Genomic DNA, 17,716 nt, shown 5'->3' on the forward strand with positions numbered 1-17,716 from the left:
GTCGACCTCTTTGACTCCCAATGGCTGGAAGGAGAACAATCTCGTAATTGTTCCATACAGGTGTTTGCAGGAGCCAAGTTTCCTGTAATGCTATTATGTCCATACCAGCTGGAAAGTTAGCAATAGAGGTTTGTAGATGAGTATAACCTCTAGTGTTCCAACTAGCAACATTAATGAGATGGTCTTTAGATGTTTCTAATGGTTATGACATATACGACTCGGCACAACCAATATTCTGCATCAAAGGAAAGCTTGCGCTAGATTAATTAGATGGTTGCTGTACATTAGAGTCCTCATTCATAAATGCTGGGTCTTGTGCTAATAAGAACCCCATCAAAAATAATTGCATTTTTGATTTCCAGATGGTATTCAGAACGATACCCGAAGGTATCCACAAACGCACCACTGAACAAGTATTCTCAGAAATAAATTCAATCTGCTCAATTTCACTCGAGCTTATGTCTTCGAGCTCCACCACTTCAGAGATGTTGAGGACACTACGACGGTTCAAATCGTAGGTGCCAAAATGTCCTCCTCGACACTTCAAAATTAAAAAGTGGCATTTGCGCCGTGTCAAGGGATGAGAAGTGGGTACCGCTGGGGTGTTATTTCGGGAATTGTGGCTAACAGAAAAAAAAGGATCATTTAGATTAGGTTTAGATAGATCTGAAGCGTGAGATGGAATAGCATGAGGGCGATTGTTGGTACGTAGAGAAGATTGTTGAGTTACTATGGATGTTGGTATAGAACTCGGTAAGAGCCACTGGCTCAAAGACAGATTTGGACCACTTGGTTTTTGAGGAAGCTTGGAAGGGATAGGCTGAGAGCAGGAGGCCAAATATGCATCTACAGCCTCACGTATTTGTTCCGCCGAGATTGTGGTGGAAGGGTCGATGCTCTTTTTGGTGGCTGAAGATACAATTTTGTCACTAACAACTAGATTTGTTTGGCCTTTGCATTTGTTTGGAAGTTGGCAAGTGGAGGCTAACTCAAGTTCACGAATCAAAGCATCTAACGGAGGATGGCTAGAGGCCATGGTAGTAATAGACACTGGAGGCAACACTGGGATAATAGACCCAATATTGGACTGTAAATGACTCTGACACGGAGGTGGGGCAATTCAAATCAGGTTTGGAGAAGGCACTACAGTATTAGCCAGCGGTACGGACTCATTCTACTTTAGGCACTGTATGTAAAAACTGGCAAAAATGCAACAAGCAGTCGCAAAGACAATTTGGCTGGCTCTCTGAATCGGTTTCCGTGATTGTGGCAGAGGTTTGGACAGGGAAGATACATATGGGGAAGAGAGTACAGGGTTAGGAGAACAGAGGAGGCACAGGCATCTTCAGTGCCCCGATGCATGCAGGGGTGGGCTTTCGGGAGGAACTTTTGGGGAGTGAAAATCAGCGGGGAAAGATGACAGAGGGTGGGCAAAAGAAAATAGGGGGCGGAAGTTGGCAAACTTATCAATGAAGGCAGTGCTTTAAATGGCATGCAAAATCGAGAGGGGCTTTTCAAAGGCGCCTGGCCTAAAGGGCCATGGCCTAATGGAGGGCATGAGGCCTAACGGGGGGCATGAGGCGCACCACTCCTTTTGCTCCTTAATTGCAATGCAGAACCCACCAGGTATCTCTTGGCAGTGATCATCAGCCTCTCACCCAGTGCGCGAGGGTGAGGACCCCTGCATCTCTTAGTTGCAGAGGTCAGCACAACAATTAAAGAAGAACAGGAGAGGCAGATATAAACCAAGGACTTTGTTTCTAAAGCCTGAACCTCTCGCTTATGCACAAGAGCTTCATGCTTTAGAAAAAAGGCTTTCACTGCTAGTGGCCTGATCAGCTGGGGCTACAAAGGGACTTGGGGAGCCCTGGAAGTGCCCGTCTCCAAAAAATCGAAAGCCCTGACTGAATGTTTGTAGGCTGGGACCAAATGGAAGACAAAGGAGGTCACTCTGAGCGTCAAATCACCAGTGGGGGAGATGGGTGCTACCAGGGATAGCCCAGTGGGCAGCTAAAACCATTTTACTTTCTGTTTACTGCATGCTTTCATTGCATGCATGCTTTTGTAGATCTTAGAAAGGGACGCAAGAAGTGTGATATAAAGTTGTAAATAAAATCACACCTGTGACTGATCTATGGACTAGATTTCCTTCCATGGCAAGCCTTAAAGGGGTAGTGCCATCAAAAATTGTATTGGCTCAAAAGATGGGCAATCATCAAAAATATATATAAAAATATTCATTAAGAAAGTTGCTATGTAAACTTTTGAGCAAACGAGGCTCAACGTCACAGATTTAAAGAGCTAGGAGGCATCCATTTTGTGAAATGGATGAGCCTCCTGTCCTTGCGGCACTTATGAAGCAAAAGCCAGCCAGCTGTAATACACAAAAGCTACTAGCAGGTGGCTTTTGCTTCATTATTGCCGGAGAGCAGAGATTAACCCAACCTGCTGCTGGTAAATGCTTTAAATGTCTTTTTTAAAAAGCACTGAAAAATAAATGCTGCAGTTTTCTTTCTGACTTAGAAAGAAAACCACAGCATTTATAACTTGTATTTATGTTTGCTGTGACTTCATCTTTGAGTCTCCTGGGCTCCCCCGACCCGGGTTGGGGGAGCCCAGGAGACTCAAAGCTGAAGCCACAGCAAACATAAATACATTGTTGTTGTATTTAAATATTCTGCGGTTTTCTTTCTATGTTTCCCAGAGCCCGGGAAATGTAGAAACTGGGGGAGCCTAGGAGACTCAAAGCAAAAAGCCGCTGCAGTCAGAAATACAACGTTGTTGTATTTGTAAATGCTATCGTATTCGTAGAAAGAAAACCACAGCATTTACAAATACAACAAAGTTGTATTTCTGACTGTGGCTGCTTTCACTTTGAGTCTCCTGGGTTCCCCTGACCCGGGAGAGCCCAGGAGACTCAAAGCGAAAGCCGCCGAAGTCAGAAATACAACGTTATTGTATTTGTGATTGCCGTGATTTTCCAACTATGGCAATCACAAATACAACAACGTTGTATTTATAAATGCCACTCCTTTGCTTTTTTCACTTTCATTTTACGTTTTCTGTGCTTCCCTTGGCTTGGGGCAGCCTCCTCAGCTCATGCAGCTCTGCTCTGGCTGCAGTAAGCAAGAGCTCCCAGTAGGGGGCTTTTGCTGCTTGTTTAGTGCCACCAGGGCAGACCTTAACATGAGCTGAGCAGGCTGCCTCAAATGGCAAAATGGATGCTCCCATGTTTACGCTTTGAGCCTCGTTTGCTCAAAAGTTTACATAGGAACTTGAATTAAAATTAAGTTTAATGCATGTTTTGGATTATTGCCCATCTTTTGGGACAATAATATTTTTGAGCACACTATTCCTTTAAACACCTACGTCATTGCATTAAAACAATACCCAGAGCACCTGGAGACTATGCAAAGGGCAGTGATACACTGTAGTAATATCAGTAACATAACATTTGCACAAGGGGCTAATTGTCCTCAAAGACAGAAACAATAGGGAGCTCATTTTAATGAAGCTTGTAATTTGACGGCAGGGAGCCCTTATGTTAGCACTGCAACCTAAATGGCTCCCAGCAGCCACATTTTCGTCATTTGCATGGCAGAGTGCAATAGTGCAACAATTTAAAATTCTTATACCAAGCAGCGTTTACTTACAATGAATCCCTATGGGGCCCGACTGCTTTATGCTGGTGCAGAAATCCGTCGGACCCCATAGGGATCTCCAGCATTTGCACCGGCATGAAAATCCATGGCCACTCTATCACTGTGGACTTCTTCTCCTCCCTCATGGTCTCCACCACTCAACTCCTCCTCCTTGAGACTTCAACATCCACCTGGATGCCTCCTGTCCCTCCTTTGGACTCTTTCGTGACCTCTGCGACTCCCTCTCTCTTTCTATTCTTTCCTCTGGCCCGACTCACTCTGCAGGGCGCATTCTAGATGGTCTGATCTCCTCAGACCTCCCCCTCTCTAACCCTCTCCCAACTCCGCTCTCCTGGAGTGATCACTTTCTCCTCTTTTCTCATCTCTCTCTCTCTTCTCATCGGATCTCGGGATCCGGCCTGAGTCAGCCACCCCAAACCCATGCTCTGCGCTGGATGACTTAAGAAAAAAAAAGAGAGCTCCTGCGAAGGTTTCGCAACCAGAACGTTTACATATGTAGCAATGTTCCATGCTCACTGCAAAAAAATGTGGTTGGCTTTTCATAAACATAGGACGGAACCTTTAACCCTTTAAGTGCCAAGGACGAGGTATCTCATCCTTGACAGTGCACACGCAGTGCCAAGGACGAGATAGCTCGTCCTTTTCGGCACCTTGTTTTCAGCGATCCCTGCAAAGCAGGGATCGCTCAAAACTGTAATCCAACCCCCGGGCTATGTGAGGGGGAGGTCCCCCCTCACTGCCAGGGGGTTGGATTACCTTCAGTTTCACGTCGGCGTGCGTAATGCACGTCGGCGTGAAACTGAAAGTAAATCTACCGCAGCAGCCATTTTCAGCTGCTGCGGTGGATAAAGAAGGTGAGTGCCCTTCTTTGTCAGCCTCGATCTCCGGCTGTATTTCAAGCCGGAGATCAAGGCAGGTATCGTTGGAAAGGGGAGATTCTCCCCTTTCCAACGATACCAATTGTGTGGCATTGCTGCCCGCGGATCGGGCGCAGGGCGCCTCGATCCGCGGGCAGCAACGTCACGGATCAAATGAAGATCTGTTTGTGACGCGGGGGGAGGGGGGGCTGCTTACTAGGTAAGCGGCCCCCTTCCCCCGTGGCCCCAAAGCATGGGGCCACAGCGCCAGGGACCCCTAGGGGCAGATGATCACTGCCCCCAGGGGTGAAATAAAAAAATAAAAACACAAAAAAAAAATCGAGGGATGGAGGGAGGTGGGAGGGGTTTTGGGGCCCTGGGGCCCACTGGACCACCAGGGATGGATCAAAAAGTGGTGTCCCTGGAAAGGGGACTTTCTCCCCTTTCCAAGGACACCACATATGAGGCATTGTTCCCCGCGGATTGGGCGCAGGGCGCGCGATCTGCGGGCAGCAATGCCAGTGGATCAATGCAGATCCATTTGTGACGCAGGGGGAGGGGGGGCTGATTACTAGGTAAGCGGCCCCCCTCCCCCAGTGGCCCCAAGGTATGTGGCCACAGCGCCAGAGACCCCTGGGGGCAGATAATCACTGCCCCCAGGGGTGAAAATAAAAAAAAAAGAACAAAAAATCGAGGGGAGGCAGGAGGTGGGAGGGGTTTGGGGCCCTGGGGCCCACTGGACCACCAGGGATGGATCAAAAAGTGGTGTCCCTGGAAAGGGGACTTTCACCCCTTTCCAAGGACACCACATACGAGGCATTGCTGCCTGCGGATCTGGTGCAGGGCGCGCGATCCGCGGGCAGCAATGCCAGCGGATCAACGCAGATCCGTTTGTGACGCATGGGGAGGGGGGGCTGCTTACTAGGTAAGCGGCCCCCCGCCCCCTGTGGCCCCAAGGCATGGGGCCACAGCGCCAGAGACCCCTGCGGGCAGATAATCACTGCCCCCAGGGGTGAAAATAAAAATAAATAAAAGCAAAAAAAAATCGAGGGGAGGTGGGTGGTGGGAGGGGGTTTGGGGCCCTGGGGCCCACTGGACCACCAGGGATTGATCAAAAAGTGGTGTCCCTGGAAAGGGGACTTTCTCCCCTTTCCAAGGACACCACATATGAGGCATTGCTGGTCACGGATCGGGCGCAGGGCGCGCGATCCTAGGAAGGGGCATCTGACCCCAGGGAGAGATCCAAGAGGTGGGGCCCCCCTATCTGCCGCCGGGAAGGGGGGCCCCCAGGGAGGGTTGCATGAGGTGGGGCCCTCCATTTGGGGTGGGGGGGCTGAGGGCCACCCTCCGTTGCAGTACATCATTCGCTGCCAATTTAGGGTGCCCCTCAGACCCCCTAAAAAGCAGCCTATGAATTTGTATTTTGTTTTTTGTTTACCCAACTTCGCTTGGTGCAGATGGCCACATTAGTGTGGCTATCTGCCCCCAGGGTGCCCAAACCCTACTGCCCCATCTATTGGGGGTCCTGCCCCACCTTTTGGGGTGGCCCTCTCCCCCCTCACCCCAAATGGAGGTGGGGTGTACCTCACGCAGCCGTTTGGAGGAGGCCCACGGAGGCCTGCATGAGGTGTGTCCCCCAGCCATTGGGGTTGGGGGGGCACCCCAAAAGGTGGCGCAGGACCCCCAATAGATGGGGCAATAGGGTTTGGGCACCCTGGGGGCAGATAGCCACACTAATGTGCCCATCTGCACCAAGCGAAGTTGGGTAAACAAAAAAAAATATACAAAATCACAGGCTGCTTTTAGGGGGGGCTGAGGGCCACCCTAAATTGTCAGCGAATGATGTACCGCAATGGGGGGTGGCCCTCAACCCCCGCCCCACCCCAAATGGAGGACCCCACCTCATGCAACCCTCCCTGGGGGCAGATATCTGCTCCTAGGAAGGGGCATCTGACCCCAGGGAGGGATGCATGAGGTGGGCCCCCCCTATCTGCCCCCAGGGTCGGTTGCATGAGGTGGGGCCCTCCATTTGGGGTGGGGGGGTTGAGGGCCACCCCCCGTTGCGGTACATCATTCGCTGCCAATTTAGGGTGGCCCTCAGCCCCCCCTAAAAAGAAGCCTATGAATTTGTATTTTGTTTTTTGTTTACCCTACTTTGCTTGGTGCAGATGGCCACATTAGTGTGGCTATCTGCACCCAGGGTGCCCAAACCCTACTGCCCCATCTATTGGGGGTCCTGCCTCACCTTTTGCGGTGGCCCCCCCCACCCCAAATGGAGGTGGGGTGTACCTCACGCAGCCGTTTGTAGGAGGCCCAGGGTGGCCTGCATGATGTGTCCCTGCCACCCATTTGGTGTGGGGGGGGAGAGGGCCACCACAAAAGGTGGGGCAGGACCCCCAATAGATGCGGCAGTAGGGTTTGGGCACCCTGGGGGCAGATAGCCCCACCTCTTGGATCCCTCCCTGGGGTCAGATGCCCCTTCCTAGGAGCAGATATCAGCCCCCCGGGAGGGTTGCATGAGGTGGGGCCCTCCATTTGGGGTGGGGGGGTGGGCTGAGGGCCACCCCCTGTTGCAGTACATCATTCGCTGCCAATTTAGGGTGCCCCTCAGTCCTCCCTAAAAAGCAGCCTATGAATTTGTATTATTTTTTTTGTTTACCCTACTTTGCTTGGTGCAGATGGCCACATTAGTGTGGCTATCTGCCCCTAGGGTGCCCAAACCCTACTGCCCCATCTATTGGGGGTCCTGCCCCACCTTTTGGGGTGCCACCCCCCACCCCCAATGGCTGGGGGACACACCTCATGCAGGCCTCCCTGGGCCTCCTCCTAACGGCTGTGTGAGGTACACCCCACCTCCATTTGGGGTGAGGGGGGAGAGGGCCACCCCAAAAGGTGGGGCAGGACCCCCAATAGATGGGGCAGTAGGGTTTGGGCACCCTGGGGGCAGATTGCCACACTAATGTGGCCATCTGCACCAAGTGAAGTTGGGTAAACAAAAAAAATAATACAAATTCATAGGCTGCTTTTTAGGGGGGCTGAGGGGCACCCTAAATTAGCAGCGAATGATGTACTGCAACGGGGGGTGGCCCTCAGCCCCCCCACCCCAAATGGAGGGCCCCACCTCATGCAACCCTTCCTGGCGGCAGATAGGGGGGCCCCACCTCTTGGATCCCTCCCTGGGGTCAGATGCCCCTTCCTAGGAGCAGATATCAGCCCCCAGGGAGGGTTGCATGAGGTGGGGCCCTCCATTTGCGGTGGGGGGCGGCTGAGGGCCATCCCCCGTTGCAGTACATCATTCGCTGCAAATTTAGGGTGCCCCTCAGCTCCCCCTAAAAAGCAGCCTATGAATTTGTATATTTTTTTTTGTTTACCCAACTTCGCTTGGTGCAGATGGCCACATTAGTGTGGCAATCTGCCCCCAGGGTGCCCAAACCCTACTGCCCCATCTATTGGGGGTCCTGCCCCACCTTTTGCGGTGGCCCTCTCCCCCCCACCCCAAATGGAGGTGGGGTGTACCTCACGCAGCCGTTTGTAGGAGGCCCAGGGATTCCTGCATGAGGTGTCCCTGCCACCCATTTGGGGTGGGGGGGGGGAGGGCCACTACAAAAGGTGGGGCAGGACCCCCAATAGATGGGGCAGTAGGGTTTGGGCACCCTGGGGGCAGATTGCCACACTAATGTGGCCATCTGCACCAAGCGAAGTTGGGTAAACCAAAAAAAATAATACAAAATCATAGGCTGCTTTTTAGGGGGGGTTAGGGGCACCCTAAATTGGCAATGAATGATGTACTGCAATGGGGGGGGGTGGCCCTCAGCCCCCCCCACCCCAAATGGAGGGCCCCACCTCATGCAACCCTTTCTGGCGGCAGATAGGGGGGGCCCCACCTCTTGGATCCCTCCCTGGGGTCAGATGCCCCTTCCTAGGAGCAGATATCAGCCCCCAGGGAGGGTTGCATGAGGTGGGGCCCTCCATTTGGGGTGGGGGGGGCTGAGGGCCACCCTCCGTTGCAGTACATCATTTGCTGCCAATTTAGGGTGCCCCTCAGCCCCCCCCTAAAAAGCAGCCTATGAATTTGTATTATTTTTTTTGTTTACCCAACTTCGCTTGGTGCAGATGGCCACATTAGTGTGGCTATCTGCCCCAGGGTGCCCAAACCCTACTGCCCCATCTATTGGGGGTCCTTCCCCACCTTTTGGGGTGCCCATGGGGAGGGCTACATTTTGCTGGTGTGACCGTAGGTAACACATGTTCTTTGTTTTGTTTACAGCTTTTTCTACCCGAGCAGCTGCAATGTTATGTGAGTACTGTTTTTTATTATTCTATGGTTAGGGCCCACTGTCAGTGGGGTGGGTGAGACTGGGGCTGGATTGTTGGTGGTGTGGATGGGAATGGCCAGTCTGGGCAGATCACCTCCAACTGTCCTGGAGTTGCGGCTGGGCTGCATTACAGCTTTTCCCTTCGGGGAGGTATTGGCACACTGCCGAGACGCCTTGGTGGGGAGAAGCTGTAACGCAGGGCAGCCAGGGCTCCAGCAAAGTCGGCGGTAATATCCCTGGCATTGGGCACCCTTCTCCCATGTGGGTCTTTGCTGGTGGTTCTGGGTATTACATTCTGGGCCGATTTGCGTAAGTCAGACCTCTGTGGATTCCCATGGGTGTCCTCTTTTGGGAAATGCATGGGGTTCCCCGTTTCCCTTGCTGGCTTCGACACCCTAGGCCCAAATCTGTAGGTTGCCCACATGAACAAAATGGGCAGTGGCGAATGGCTTGGGGTTCCCAGTCGGTTACCCTTTTCCTTTTGCGCCCCGGTAGGTGCACCCACACATGTGAGGTACCGTTTTCATCAGGACATGTGTGGGTGTGATGCTGGAAATGCATCTGAGGGACAGGGCCTCTGAATCCTTGTCCTTTTTCTGTTTTTACCGTGTGTTCTGTTATGTTTTCTGCCCCGGAGTCCATGTGGGACTCCTGGCAGTGCAGCTCTCTCTTTTGGTTTGGTGAACAGACCCATGGGATACCCTTATGGCACCCATGGGTAGGGGTGCAACCCTGTGCCCCTAGTGTATGTTTTTGGGCACCTGTGGGTGGCCCCAGAGCAGGGTATGGGCTGGTGGCAGCTCTCTGCTGAAATTGACAGGTGCTCCGGGTGTCCTCCATTTTGGGATACCCAGGCCCTGCCATTGGGATCTGTTGATTCCTGATAGGAAACAAGATGGCCCCTGTGGCCTCTTGCTTTCTATTGCCTGTTATCTTGTTTTCCCAAAGTCCTGGGAAGCCCTGTCTCTGTCCCTTCCCCCTGACTGGCTGTTGGGTGGAAGTTCCATGTATGGTATTGTTGTGAAGGCCCAGCTAGACTGACTGGAGCCTTCCCAGTGACTGTATGTTGTGGGTACCTCCTGTGGGTGGGACCTGGGTGAATGGAGTGTGTGACCAATATACACTTCTTGTTGTGGTTGTCTGGTTTCTGGCATGAGAGACAAAGACTGAGACAACCCTGCCCGAAACTGGCCTGAATACAGTGTGTAGTGTTGAATGGCTGGGTACTTGTCCCAATCCACATTTCTTGTTGTGAGTGTCTGGAAGGGAGGAGTGTGGCCTGAATGCACTGTGTGCCTGATTGGCTGACTGACTGCATGAATGCCCTGCAGTATGATTGGCTGCTGAGTGTGTGCCAACAGCGTGGATGAGAGAGAGGATAGTATATCTGGGGACCTCTCACCACTGGAAAAGTGTTCAGAAGGGACCTTTGGTTGAGAAGCGACCATTGTGCTCCTGAAGCAGCCAGGGAGCTGAGTCTCCACTCTACGAGTAACTGGAACTGCTGATCCTCGACGTCCAGCTGGAAGAAGAAGACTTGCTGTGGCATTTGCTTCAACCGATCTGAAGGCTGACGAGATCGTCGAGGGCTGACCCGAGAGAGGACCTAGTAAGGCGCCCTCTTCCCATGCTCCGAGGGACCATCGAGCACCGCTCCATCTTCGCCGAAGCGCCCTGGAAGACAGACCCTCGAAAGGCTGTCGACCCGAGACGGGACCGCTGAGGAGTTCGAAGTGAAGCACCCGGACATCGACGCCGTCGAAGTCCATTGCCGTCGACCAGGGTTCGCAGGTTTGTGTAACCGCTGGAGGCCCGTCGAAGTTGCGTTGCCCAGCCGTGGGAACCACTTGACGCCGTGCCGCCGATGACCGGAGCCGTCCGCTCCTTTGCCTAAGGACATTCAATCGAAGGACTCTCTCGACCGCATCGTCGACCGCTTATCCTGCCGGAGAAAGTCGAGGCCGACCAACGCGCCGAGGAGAAACCTGCCGGTGGGTTTCCCGCCACCCGACGACCTCAAAGACTCGGACGACTCGACGCCCTTGCTGGGCTTCCGTCTCTACAATCTTTGCGGTCCAGAACTATTGTCATCGAGGTGCCCTGCACACCTCCGCCTTGCAGGACGCCGACGCCCCGACGCCGACGAGCACCGCTCGGACGAAGCTGCCGCCTCTTCGACATCGTTCTACCTCGTTTGTCGATGGACGTTCGACGCCCCGTGCCTCCCGCTTGAAAGGGAAGGCATTCAAGAAGGGCCGTCGATACCCCGTCGCCGAACAGCGAGTCCCTCGACGTTTGTCGACGCCTTCGAGGAGCTCGACTCCACCAGGTACATTGGGGGGTAAAAACATTATAGGAGAGAATAAGACTTGCAGAGCAATATATGGACTGGGCTTGTGCTATATCTTTCTTTACAGGTTGCCCAGGTGGGGGGATCTCCACACAGAACTGTGCCCAGTGGTAGGGGCCAGTATCCTGCCTATTGCTCAACCATCTTATTTTCTCTCCTCTCTCTATTGCTGGTTTCACTCTATTGGTCTGTGTGGCATTGTACAGTATTGTTCATGCACTTCAATGAGATCTAGGGTGGTACCACTTTAGGATTGTAAATATTTGTCATTGTAGATTTTGCCGGAGTACAAAGTGAGTTATCATGATGAATGTACATAACCTTAACTATTGATTATATAAAGACTGTGTTCTAACCAATACAGAGTGTGGATATTCCTTTGTGGGGGCTTGGGGATACACTGTACTTAAGAACCAGCCTGCATCACCTCCTGAGAAGCTAGGCCTTGATTGCTCGACCATTGCTACCGAATAGAGAATCTTGGCTGGGGTCTCCTGTGCCTCTCCTCCACCATATAGGGAGCCGAAGTACAGACACCCCCCACCGGTCGTTGAGGCCCGTCTCTCACACTGGTGGCAAGCGGTGGGATGCTTATGGTTTTAAGAATCAGTGTATAACCGTGCCACTTACAAAGGATATTTGCCCTTTATTGAATTAAGGTTTAGTTGTGTACAAGGTAACTGCATTACAAACAATGGAGTCTATTGCGAATGGCAAATTAACTCGGATGAGCTTGGAGGCTCTCCAGAGTGCTTGTGAAGCTAGGGAGTTAGACTTTGTGGATAAGTCTAGGGCTGAGCTGATAGCTGCCCTGGTGGACTACCAGACTGATAGTGAAACTCTTGATGAAGGGGGGAATGCAACCAATGAGGACTCTGCCCCTGGGGTTTCAGCTGAATCTGTTTCTGGGAATGCCGCCATTCCTGCTGCCTCTGTTCCAAACTCCAGCAATTCCTTAGAGCTTGAGTTGTTAAGGATGAAATTGGCCTTTGAATACCGCAAGTTGGAAATAGATGCTGAGCTTAAGAAAGAGGAGTTGGCTCAACAAGTGGAGCTCAAGAATAGGGATCTTGAACTCAGAAATAAGGACCTTGAACTCAAGAGCCAGGACACTGAATGTCAGAGGATCCAGCTAGAGAAAGCTAGAGTGGAGACTTCAGCTAGAACCAGTGAGAGTGTCAGGTCCCCAGCCACCAAGTTTATGAAAGATTTGGTTGGTGTATTTGTGGAGGGTTCGGATATCCTCCAATGGATTGAAGCGTTTGAAATGGCTTGTGAGATTCATGATGTGGATAAAAGAGATTGGGCGAAGTGTTTGTTAAGCAGAGTGCCTCAAACTGGGTATGACTGTATTCTGAAGCTGAGTGTGGAAGAAAGGAGTCAGTACGAGTGTATGAAGTCTGCTTTGATTGCCAAGTTCGGCAAGACACCTACCCAATACCTTAGAAGGTTCAGGGATTTTAAGAAAAAGGAGAATATGTCTTGGGTTGACTGGGTGAGTGCTGCGCACATGAACATGATGGGGTGGATCGATGGATACAATGTTAAGACTTTTGTTGAATTGTCCCACCTCTTGTTTTTTGAGCATTTCTCTGAAGCCTGTTCACCAGAGCTGCGTCAGTATGTGGCTGACCAGAACATTTTGGACCCCTTTAAGCTGGCTAGGTTGGCTGACAAGTGGGTCTCCCACCTGGTGTCCCCTTAGGACTCCAGTGGGAAGGACAAGGATAAAGAGAAGGGGGCCTCTCAGAAAGCTGAGGAGTCCCCCAAGCAGTCAAAGTCGGGTAAACCAAAACCTTCCTCTCCTAAGACCCAAAAATCTAGTGGGGATAAGTCATCTGGGGGTGGGAATAAGAGTAGTGGTCCACCTGCTGCAAAGCAGGCTCCCAGTGGTTCCAGTACCGTACCCCGCACTCCTGGCGCTTGTTGGGACTGTGGGGCTCTGGATCACAAAAGGGGTGACCCCAAGTGTAAAGGTAAGGCACTTGGAGTACCGGCTGTCAGCCTGACCTACCCTTACCCCGTGTCTGAGGTGGAGGCCACTGTCCTCCCCTCCTCTGCCGGGATCACATTTGGTGCTCCGGTGGAGATTTCCTTAGTGTCCCTTGGGGCCTGGGACCAGTACGCGGAAGTACTGGCGACTATCCCACAGAACACCCGTAGGTTTTTGAGAAGTGTCCTCTTGAATGGCCAGCCTTCTACTGGTTTGAGAGACACTGGGGCAAGCATGACAGTGGTGGACAGGACCCTGCTCAGGCCAGAGGACTATGAAGGTGCTCCTCTGCAAACCACCAGGTTAGCTGGTGGGCCTCCCAAATTATCACCTGTAGCCTTAGTCAGACTCATGATTGGAGACAAGACAGCAAAGCTTCCTGTCCTGGTTCAGGACAATGTCCCTGCTAACATTTTGTTAGGAAACGATCTAGTAGAGTTGGGGTTGATCTCGGATGGTCTTCCCATGACTGCTGCTGCGGTCACTAGGTCACAGGCTACACCGGGTCTGGCTGTGGGTCAGGTACCCGAGCCAAAGGCGAGGCCTAAGGCAAGAAGGAGGAAGACCAAGAAGGCCACCTCTGTGGAGGGAGCACCTTCTCTTCCTGCTGCACCCATTGGGATCCATGCTCCGGACGGGCTGGGTCCAGTGGAAAACCCCAACTCAACTCCTTTGGGAGAAGAGGCAGAAGACTCTCCTGTGGGAGAGGTTCTCAACCCGGAGGATCATCCCGACCTTCAATGCTTGTTAGCTGAAGGGGGACCCTCCCGGGCAGACTTCTGTAAGGGACAGAGAGAGTGCCACTCTCTCGAGGGACTGAGGAAACAGGCCCTGGCCCAGGTACAAGGAGAGGTGCCTAGGAATTTCCGGATTTATTGGGAGGGTGAGCTCCTTGTTAGTGAGCCCACTAAGCCTGAACCTGGTGCCCGCAAGAGGTTGGTGGTACCCCAGGTTTACAGGCCCTTCCTACTGCAGTTGGCGCATGAGGTGCCCTTGGATGGTCATCTTGGGACCAAGAAGACTAAGCAGAGGCTCTCTGCCCATTTCTACTGGCCACGGATGGGAGTAGAGGTGGAGTCCCACTGCAGGACCTGCCCAACTTGTCAGTTGTCTGGCAAGACTGGAGGCAGTGTCATTGCCCCACTGCCGCCGTTGCCGGTGGTAGGCACACCATCTGAGAGGGTGGGCATCGACATCGTCGGTCCCCTTGACCCTCCCTCATGTCTCTTGCTAGCTTCTGGGCAAGAAGAGGATGAGAGTGAGCCCCTTCCTGATTTGCTGCATAGCAACCCTCAGGATGGCTCAGTGGAGGGAGTACATCTCTCTCCAGATTTGACAACAGAGCAACAGAGGGCCTGTAGGGCTTTGCTCCAACAGTATGCCTCTCTGTTTTCACTGAAGCCAGGCCTTACACCGTGGTGTAAGCACGAAAATGACACTGGTGACAGTGTACCTGTCAAAAGCAGGTGCTACCGTATGTCAGATACCGTCAAGAACCACATCCAGGCTGAGGTCGCCAAGATGTTGGATCTGGGTGTTATTGAGCCCTCAACCAGTCCCTGGTCCAGTCCAGTGGTCCTTGTCCCCAAGGCAAGTTCCCAGGCGGGTACCAAGGATTGGAGGTTCTGTGTGGACTACCGAGGAGTCAATGCCGTCACCAAAACTGACGCGCACCCATTGCCCAGGGCTGATGAGCTCGTGGACACCATAGGTGCTGCCAAGTTTGTGAGCACCTTTGACCTCACTTCAGGCTATTGGCAAATAGCTCTGACGGACCATGCCAAGGAAAAGACGGCCTTCTCAACACCTGAGGGACTCTACCAGTTTAGGGTCATGCCTTTTGGGTTGAAGAATGCCCCTGCCACCTTCCAGAGATTGGTCAATCATGCGCTCAGTGGGCTGGAAGCCTTTTGTGTGGCTTACTTAGACGACATTGCCGTCTACAGTTCCACCTGGGAAGAGCATTTGACACATCTGGATAAGGTGTTGCAGGCCTTGAAAAGGGCTAACCTCACTATCAAGGCTACCAAGTGCCAGATAGCTCAGGGGAAAGTTACCTATCTTGGTCATGAGGTAGGAGGGGGTCAAATCCAACCTCTCTCCAGTAAAGTACAGGATGTACAGAACTGGGAGACTCCCAATACTCAAACACAGGTGAGAGCCTTTTTGGGCCTCACTGGGTACTATCGCAATTTCATGGCAGACTATGGGACCATAGCTGCCCCCCTGACAGCTCTAACGTCACCCAAGCAGCCTAGGAAGGTTAATTGGACCGAAGACTGTCAGAGGGCCTTTGATGGCTTGAAAGAAAGTCTGTGTAGGGCACCTGTGTTGAGTGCGCCTGACTACAGCCGACCCTTTATCGTCCAGACGGATGCCTGCGACACCGGAATTGGAGCTGCCTTGTCCCAGTTAGATGACAAAGGGAGAGAACACCCTATCATATTCATCAGTAGACAACTCAAGGGTAGAGAACTTAGGTGGGCTACTGTTGAAAAGGAGTGTTTTAGTATAGTTTGGAGCCTTAGGCGTTTTAGGCCCTACCTTACGGGGTCTACCTTCAAGGTCCAAACAGATCATAAGCCCCTGAAGTGGCTTATGCAGATGAAGGGTGAGAACCCGAAATTGCTCAGGTGGTCCATTAGCCTGCAAGGGCTAGACTTCACCCTAGAGCACAGACCAGGGAAGAGTCACGATAATGCAGATGGCCTTTCCAGAAGGTATGTTGACCGTCTGGATGAGGGTGTCTATCCCGTGGGAGATTAGACACCCTCCACCTCAGTCTGGGGGGGGGGGGGTGACTGTGATGCTGGAAATGCATCTGAGGGACAGGGCCTCTGAATCCTTGTCCTTTTTCTGTTTTTACCGTGTGTTCTGTTATGTTTTCTGCCCCGGAGTCCATGTGGGACTCCTGGCAGTGCAGCTCTCTCTTTTGGTTTGGTGAACAGACCCATGGGATACCCTTATGGCACCCATGGGTAGGGGTGCAACCCTGTGCCCCTAGTGTATGTTTTTGGGCACCTGTGGGTGGCCCCAGAGCAGGGTATGGGCTGGTGGCAGCTCCGTGCTGAAATTGACAGGTGCTCCGGGTGTCCTCCATTTTGGGATACCCAGGCCCTGCCAATGGGATCTGTTGATTCCTGATAGGAAACAAGATGGCCCCTGTGGCCTCTTGCTTTCTATTGCCTGTTATCTTGTTTTCCCAAAGTCCTGGGAAGCCCTGTCTCTGTCCCTTCCCCCTGACTGGCTGTTGGGTGGAAGTTCCATGTATGGTATTGTTGTGAAGGCCCAGCTAGACTGACTGGAGCCTTCCCAGTGACTATATGTTGTGGGTACCTCCTGTGGGTGGGACCTGGGTGAATGGAGTGTGTGACCAATATACACTTCTTGTTGTGGTTGTCTGGTTTCTGGCATGAGAGACAAAGACTGAGACAACCCTGCCCGAAACTGGCCTGAATACAGTGTGTAGTGTTGAATGGCTGGGTACTTGTCCCAATCCACATTTCTTGTTGTGAGTGTCTGGAAGGGAGGAGTGTGGCCTGAATGCACTGTGTGCCTGATTGGCTGACTGACTGCATGAATGCCCTGCAGTATGATTGGCTGCTGAGTGTGTGCCAACAGCGTGGATGAGAGAGAGGATAGTATATCTGGGGACCTCTCACCACTGGAAAAGTGTTCAGAAGGGACCTTTGGTTGAGAAGCGACCATTGTGCTCCTGAAGCAGCCAGGGAGCTGAGTCTTCAGTCTACGAGTAACTGGAACTGCTGATCCTCGACGTCCAGCTGGAAGAAGAAGACTTGCTGTGGCATTTGCTTCAACCGATCTGAAGGCTGACGAGATCGTCGAGGGCTGACCCGAGAGAGGACCTGGTAAGGCGCCCTCTTCCCGTGCTCTGAGGGACCATCGAGCACCGCTCCATCTTTGCCGAAGCGCCCTGGAAGACGGACCCTCGAAAGGCTGTCGACCCGAGACGGGACCGCTGAGGAGTTCGAAGTGAAGCACCCGGACATCGACGCCGTCGAAGTCCATTGCCGTCGACCAGGGTTCGCAGGTTTGTGTAACCGCTAGAGGCCCGTCGAAGTTGCGTTGCCCAGCCGTGGGAACCACTTGACGCCGTGCCGCCGACGACCGGAGCCGTCTGCTCCTTTGCCTAAGGACATTCAATCGAAGGACTCTCTCGACCGCATCGTCGACCGCTTATCCTGCCGGAGAAAGTCGAGGCCGACCAACGCGCCGAGGAGAAACCTGCCGGTGGGTTTCCCGCCACCCGACGACCTAAAAGACTCGGACGACTCAACGCCCTTGCTGGGCTTCCGTCTCTACAATCTTTGCGGTCCAGAACTATTGTCATCGAGGTGCCCCGCACACCTCCGCCTTGCAGGACGCCGACGCCCCGACGCCGACGAGCACCGCTCGGACGAAGCTGCCGCCTCTTCGACATCGTTCTACCTCGTTTGTCGACGGACGTTCGACGCCCCGTGCCTCCCGCTTGAAAGGGAAGGCATTCAAGAAGGGCCGTCGATTCCCCGTCGCCGAAC

The sequence above is a fragment of the Ambystoma mexicanum genome, chromosome 4q (genome assembly GCF_040938575.1).
Source record: "Ambystoma mexicanum isolate Mex_15411 chromosome 4q, UKY_AmexF1_1, whole genome shotgun sequence".
Classification (NCBI taxonomy): domain Eukaryota; kingdom Metazoa; phylum Chordata; class Amphibia; order Caudata; family Ambystomatidae; genus Ambystoma; species Ambystoma mexicanum.